Genomic DNA, 8,326 nt, shown 5'->3' with positions numbered 1-8,326 from the left:
CTTAAAAAAAAAGCCTCCTTTATTACATATGTATCAATATGGTATCAGAATGCTTCAAGCGGAAATACTTTACGGCCACTGGAGTTTGTTGTGGATGGACTTTGAACACAAGTTCAAAGGTTCAAACCCCACCATGATGCGTATGTCCGTTGGAAAGACAGTATACAAATAGCGAATAGGCATGAGTGCGATGGTGCGAGATTTTGCATGAGGTGAAAGAAGGATGCTCTATTCAACGAGGCGTTACCAGAGTTGAATAGAGCGTTTCTTTCACCGAATGCGAAATCTTACACCATTGCAGAAAATAGAATATCTGCTATTTGTGTTGCACAATGCCTCGAATGTTAGCGAAGATATGAAAAAACAAGAGTTTTTCCCTGCAGTAATCTGTGAAAAGGGAGCAAAAAAAAATGAAAGCAAAAACCAAAATCCCACAAGCACACATTACCTTGGGCAGCATTGCGCATTTAGCCAGCAGGCTATATGCGCATTCCACCTTCATTTTTACTGAGCGCAGTGAATTAAATCGTATTGTGACGTCACCAGTGTTTGACATTCAGCCTCCCATTTGCTCGCGTACAACAAGCTAAGTACGCGTTGTACAATGGTCCATAATTGATATTCCCAACCTCGGCCGAAATGGGTATCTGATGTTCTTGAGCATTTTAAACGCTAGATAATGTGGTTGATTATTCACTTAGTATACAGTTTGTCTATTTCGCAGCCTAATAACCCATTTTGTCATTGTACAACGCATACTTAGATTGTAGGTGAACAAATGGGAGGCCGAATGTCAAACATTCGTACCGTTGCACACGTACCGTCCCAGAGCTACCAAGTTTCACGCATTATGCGTGAGACTCGAGCCTTTTTTACTCTTGTTCATCCCCTCAAATCTCTGTCTCACGCAACTATCACAGCCTATCCCCATATACATTGTACACAATGTCTGTGATCTCACTCAGGTTCATAGAAAATCTCACGCATATCTGGTCTTTGAACTTGGCATCTCTGCCATCCATAATGTACCAATGCATGGTCAGGAACAAGATGATGTCACTTTAAAGATTAGGATTCAATGCATTTTGTATAAATGCAGGTACAGTATGTGTAGGGCTTGTTGGCTAAATGCGCATTGCTACTGCAGATCAGATGCGTGTTGAGGGATTTTGCTTTTCGCTTTCTATAGGTGATTATTAATTACATTGATTAGCATAGGAAAAAGAATGATTATTGTTCTTTTTTTGCTAACTTCCGAGGCGTTGTACAAGACAGACGGGCCCAGCGAATATTCTTATTCGTGCAATGGTGCGACATTTCGCATGTGGTGAAAGAAAGAGACGCTCGATTCAACTCAGCTAATGCCTTGTTGAATAGAGCATCTTTCTTTTTCCTTATGCTAAATCTTGCATCATTGCACTCATGCCTATTTGCTATTTGTATACTATTAATTTGCACGTTGGTCTTGCCCTCCTATTCTAATTTTCATTTAGTCTATTGCCAAGATTGTCAAATTTCCACTTTGCTAGTACTGCATTTTGTCAAATGAGAATTTAAATCATAAGTAGTGCATCTTACCACATAAAATAATATACAAAGAATGAATGTTTATGAGTGCAATGGACAGAATACTCATGAGGTGAAAGTTGAAATGGTCCAATCAACGAGGCGTAGCTGAGTTGAGTGGATCATTCATTTCATCTTGCATCGAATGAAGTATTCTGTCCATTGCACAAATAAAAAGAGTATTCACTGCTTGATTTATATGACACGTACAAATGGAGCCTTTTTCATATGAAATTTATGAATTTCGATGCAAAATATGCCCATGCAGTTCGAGCTTGGCCTGTAAAAGATTGGCTTGTACGAACAACATGTGTGCTGCAAACAAAAGTAATTTTACTTGTGGTGCCTGCTGTCTCGGTGCGCGGGTGCAATAGACAAGATCGTATGGATCCAAAAATTGCACGATGAATGGGTCCAAAATTGCACCGATGATGACTTCATTGTAAAATGGGCGGAATGATCAATATCAAATGATGATCCATCTAGGTGTCATATAGATGGTGATAGCTCAAATGGATATTAGACCAAATGGGTGTAGCCTTACTCAGTTATTGGATCTTAAACAGATTGGTTTATAGGCTAAATGACAATTTCTCCTAGTCCAGAGACAAACTAGTTGTAGGCAAATCATAATAAAGCCATGTGGGATAATGTCAAATATAGATCAACAGACAAACTGAGTGTATTTCATATATAACCATTAATTCTAGTTGCTCAATGTGATGAGTTAGACAATGTCTAAGCACCATAAATGCATATCAGTTTGTATACAAGTCCTATATTGTTTGATTTTACTCGAGAGAGACCAATTAAATTCAAGAAATATGTATTTGTGTTAATAAACTTGTGTTATTCTGTTTGTAGGATTCACAAAGGGGGAGGAGGGGGGTTACAGTGAAATTCTTTGTGATATTTATATGCATTTGTAATGCCTTTCTTGGTTTCGGGATGAATGAAGGAGGAAGTACACTTTGCATGGAATCAAATAATTGTCAACAAAATTGATAAAGGTCTGACCTCCCCCCCTCCCTCTTTTCGTTCTTTATATACAAGGTCTGTGTTCTTGCACTCTATTTATTTGGAAATCTGGTTTCGTCCCTTGAACCTAGAATTATCGATAGGACCACTTGGTTATAGAAGACAATGGCCTAACCTGTTGACTACTGGTTACTGTACATCATGTAGGCTTTGTATAAGAATAGCCCGGTTCAAGGAGGCAATGGGTTAGGAGACCCCTCAAACTGTCTCACCAATATTTAGAGCAAGTTGAAGCCTGGCATCCTTTCATCTCCATCTGTCCAGCTCTCCCCCTTATCCTCACTTTCGTCTTCATGTACTCCTTTCTTTGTATCCATCCCATGTGTCTTCCTTTCATTCTTCCTTGACTCAATGATAATCTCAATCGCTTTGAGTCTATGATCACTTTTCTCCTTTCTCCCTCTTTCGACCTTTTACTCTTCCTCCTTTTCTCATCATCTCCCGTTTTCTTTCCTCCTCTTTACTGTCCCTTTTGCTCTCTCGCTCGCTCCACCTATGCCTCTCCCTCTCTCTCTCTCTGTCCGTCTTTTTCTATTTCTGTGCCCCGTCTTAAAGAGTTGAGATTGATCCGATCAACCGCAACTATGGAAGGCCAGCAACGTCAACATCTAAAATGGCTGTTTCTTCATGTTATTTTCTAGATATGACATATATATTCATAGATTGTTTTCTTGACAACTATGTGTGCTTCCCTTTGTTCACAGAGTACATTGTGCAATTTGTCTGAAGAAAAAAATTATGAAATGGATAGATATCCATATACTTGAGATCGATTGGAGCAATCGTAAATCTTTGCAAGACGGGGCCCAGGGGCCTGTTGCAGAAATAGTTGCAATCAATCTCAACTCTAAAATTCATGCGCAACTTGATTTTCAATCAACAGCGTGCATTTGGGACTTGCGATTGATTTTTTGACTTGCGTTTAAACGCATCTCTTTCTGCAACGGACCCCAGATCCCCTTCTGCCCCTTTTTTATTCCCCCCACTTAACTTCCTCCTCATTCTCACAACCTAGTCCTCCATTCACCCCCCCCCCTGCCCTTTCCCTCCCCCTTTCTCTTTATCAGTCTCTCCTCTCCCCTCCCCCTACCTCTTTCCATACCCCACCCTTTTCTCTCCCCCTCCCATGACCCTCTCTATCTTTATCAGTCTCTCCTCTCCCTAGTCTCACACTCGCCACTTCCCCCTCCCTCCCCCCCCCTACTTCTTCCCCTCTCTCTCACCCAACTGCTTTCTCTTGTATCTTCACAATCACTATTTCACTCCACCTCCAACAACAAATAAACTTCACTTTTATAAAAGCAACAGACAAACTTAAAATTTCACTGAAATCACAAGATTTTTAATAAAATAATGCACAGCCCTAGGTAACTTACTTCCACACATAAATAATCTTTTTTGCCTTGTTACTTGATTTTACTCTGCGCACAAAATCGTGAATTTCCAACAAATAGTTCTTAAGTTAATTCAAACCCTTCACCCCCTCCTACGAGCGGCCGGGCCTCTCTTTTTATGTACAATGCCTCCTCTAGGCAAACACGCGCAGATATCGACTCCTGCCCACAAATATTCAAAGAGAACAGAAAACTGTTTTTCAAACATCAAAATAAAAGTTTTCATCTTCTCAAAATATGTGCACCTTTTTTCCATCTCTTCAACAATTCATTAAGCTGCTTTTGTGGTTGACATTTAAATCCACTTTATTTCTTCTAACACGCTATTTCTCTGAACAATAAATATCATGTGTACAATACTTACACTCACTAACACTGAATTAAACCACTTCCCTCTGTCGGCAAGACTATATATAAATTCAGGTAGTTATTTTATTTTTCTATAACTAATCGGAGCAGAGAGTCAAAATATTAAACAATCTGCTTCAAAAATACTATTGCAGGGCTTCAAACACATCTCCAATTTCAACAAGAATATTTCACTATTCAAATAAACTAGCGATTTATTCAAGTAGTCAATTTCGACAAATACAATTCAATTTCAATTAATTTATGCTTTACTTTAAGTACATTAATGCACGATATACGACTGGAAAATAGTCAAAATTTGAGTTGCTTTTAAGCTAGCTGTTCCTACAAAAAAGACACAAAACATACATGAAAATAAAAGTAATTTCAATCAAAATTCTGGCCAATAAAACGGGCAGTGATACACTGAACTCTGAATATTACTTATGGTATCTTAGAGTAGCCAAATACTGTATACTACAATAATTAAATATGATTATTTTATAACCCTTCGAAAAATATAGATTGAACTTTTGTTAAATTCTCTCTCGGAGCAGACTCAATATTAATTTTTTTTTCAATAATTTGTTTCCACATAATCACATTTCTCTCTTTTTCACAGTTTTTCAACAATTTGTTAATAAAAAAAAAGATTATGCCATGAAGACATACAATTACCGTTCCATCCTGTTATTTTTCAAGTCATTACAAAAATAGATTTCTTTTACGTCACTGCGATATCTAGAAGATTGAACTAATATGAAACCATATATGTTTTTTAGTTGATTGCCAGTTTCTTTTAGGCTCTGCAAATCAATTATAATCATAATCGGCTCATGCTTTTCCTTTCATGAGAAAAATAACAAAGTTCTGGTGACTGCCTTATTAGTTGAGTCTACTTGCATTTGGATGATAGAAATTTGTCTGAATTAGGAGAAGTTCAACTTAAAAGAGGTACAAACCTGTTAACCTGTTTAAGTTGTGCGTAAGTTGACCTTGCCCAAGTCAAATATTCGTGGAGGCAATTTTTGAGACAAGATTATGCAAAACGTGTAATTCATGTGTCGAACGGATTTCCATGGCCCCATTGGATATACAGAGCAAGTAATTATAATCAATGAGACATACAACTCAAGGGACACAAAAACTGTCTTCTAATTACTGCAGTTAACAGTATGCTAAATGTGTAGGCATCCAGCTCAATTTTCAAATAAACTTTGTTAAATTCAATCTTAAATAAAAACAAAAATAACAGCGATCCTATGCAAAATTATGATGCGGCATATCTAACGTTTGACCTCTGAATACATAAACTCTTTGGCTCTCGATAAAGAGGTGTTATAACATAGATACCTGTCATTTCGTCAAATGTACAATCTTATATACATGGTAGTAGTGTGGCTTGCATCGATAAGTGCTTATACAACATATCTACCATCGAAATCGTCGAGACAAAACATAAATATTTTCTTTTTTCGCAGTTGACTTACTTTATCGTGTAAATCAGGCTCCCAAATCACTGCCAAAGAATATGCAGAGCACAGCGTATAGGCAACATATTTGCAGCAATGAATAGAACATTGTTGTTATTCAAAGAACAAATTCATCTTTTCATAAATACATGTAGCTTATTAGCAAGACGTATAACGAAGCGTAAAAACGACTAACCAAGCTTTCCACGTTACCGGTTTCACAATGAGATTTTTTTTTGGACGAGTACTGATCTAAGGGTGGAAACGTGGAATTTCTTGAAATCGGGGGAGGTTGCATGAAACAAATCGGTGGTTTTCACTGACTTTTGTTATAAGCTACTGCAAATCCAAGCATCTGATCGGTTGAGAGTAATTGAATTAGTGAAAATCACTGACGGTATGTACCATGAAACACTCCCCAGATCAGGCCTATTTTACCTACAACATTCCGATAAAACTGCAGCACAGAAATCAAAAACAGACTTTCCTTTTGCGCCGACCTTTTTCTAACCGATCAATAAGCTGTACCACATACTTTTACAAACAACACACAAAAATATAAACACATGATGATCATGGGGAACTCAAGTCCCCCCACCCCTCTCTCTCTCTCTCTTTCTCTCTTTTAAAAATATATCAATAAATAAATCATCGTTTTTTCTTGGTTACAAATAAAATGGCAACTGTTTCGAGCAAGCTATATGTCTACTCCAGCAAAATCAAAGCACCAAAATAGCCGTTATGACAAACATCAATATAATGAATCCGTTGCCTCTCGCTATGCTGTCAGTAACGACATCTTTCATCTTTGTCACAAAGTTTGGTATATAATCCCGAACGGCCGTCTATAAACTTGTGTCTAAACAACTAAAGGGGGTATCTCACTGGGCTTGAAACTAGTTCGCGACTACAAATTTTGCTAGTTGCAGAGATGTCTCCGCGACATCTCTGAGACGTCTCATGAAAATTACAGAGTCTCTGAGGAGTCGCAAGAAGATTAAACATGTTTAACATTTTTGGAGACTGTTTCTAGTCTCCGAGAAGTCTCCATTAGTTGCTGCGACGTCTCAGAGACTAATGATATCCGCGACTGCTGAGAAGTCGCTGCGATGTCTCAGAGACATCGCGAAGACCTGCTGGAGACCAACAAAAATTATAATACATTGCGGAGACGTCTCCGCGACACTTCTTCAAACCATGTGACTGAACGCGTGCTGATATCCCTCCTCCTGCTCCAAGTCAGGTGTATGATCTTTCAAACGTTCCATCGAGACGTCTCCTTGGTGAGAGCGCAAGCCATTTTTGTCTCCGAGACGTCTCCGCGACTGCAGCGACTGATAAGTTGGAGACTGTCGCGGCGACGTCTCCGTTGGTGAGATAGGGCCTTAAGGGGCTGAGATGGATGAACTATTGTCTATACTACGGTACACATCCATAGAGGTGTACTGTACGACAGAGTAGCAGGGGTCGCAGAACGAAGGGGGGGAGATAAGGCGATGGGAACCGTGTACATGAAGATGAAAATAGCTATCAAAAGCGTCGATCAAATGATCAACGTTTAGGTGTGATCTCAACTTTAACAAGAGGAAATTAACTAAACTTTCAGGTGATATGACTTACTATTAACACCATTAAAGATAAGTTCCAGTTGTGGTAGCGATTTCAAAATGAGTTCGTACAGAATCCAATGAAATGACCACCAAAGTGTGTGTTTGTATAAATAAAAAATATGTGCCAAAGGATTCTGGAAGAAATTGTGTAATTGCTGAGAAATTAGCAAATAAGCACAGGATTCGGGTCAAGCGTTGGGCCAACATTCAAAGCAATAATAATACACTGTCCCACGTGCACTTATCTGTGTTGGTGATCTTCAGTGTGAACATTTATCGGCGTAGATTTCAAGATTTTCACGAAGTTCAGTTTATGTAACTGTACCAGATCTAGATCCTCGATGATATAGTGACAATTAAGCTTGGTTTCACACACTTTCTCGTGAAATCAGTGTTTACTGCAACTACTTTCATTTATCTTTAAAGGGATATAGTAATTCCTACTGTCTCGTAAACAGATCTGTGAACATAATATAGAGCAGTGAAAAATAGAGTGCAATTCACATATTGTAATTGTATGCATAGAATAAACTATTTCAGCTTAAGCATACATAGCTTTGTAATACATATTCCTATATTTAGTAGCCTTTTATAGGCAAAATAAACCTTCACAATTGTAAGGGATCCCCCAGAAACTTTCAAGGAAACCAAAACCTCAAGCAGAGAAGCAATCTTATTTGAAAGAGTAAAATGAGAGGGACAATTTAAAAAAAGTCTCATCAAAATCAGTTGTAAAATAAGCAAGTTATGGACGTTTAAAAAGTCTTATTGTACTTTCCATGGAGATCCTCAAATTGGCAAACGAGCTTCAAAATGCCTGATTTTGTTGACAACTCTCCATTTGTTTTGTACACAAATTTTCAGATTTTCCCCTTTATTTTACATATTTCACATTATC

Source organism: Lytechinus variegatus, chromosome 8 (genome assembly GCF_018143015.1).
Source record: "Lytechinus variegatus isolate NC3 chromosome 8, Lvar_3.0, whole genome shotgun sequence".
NCBI classification, from domain to species: Eukaryota; Metazoa; Echinodermata; class Echinoidea; order Temnopleuroida; family Toxopneustidae; genus Lytechinus; species Lytechinus variegatus.
Note: the sequence above shows the minus strand (reverse complement) of the source record.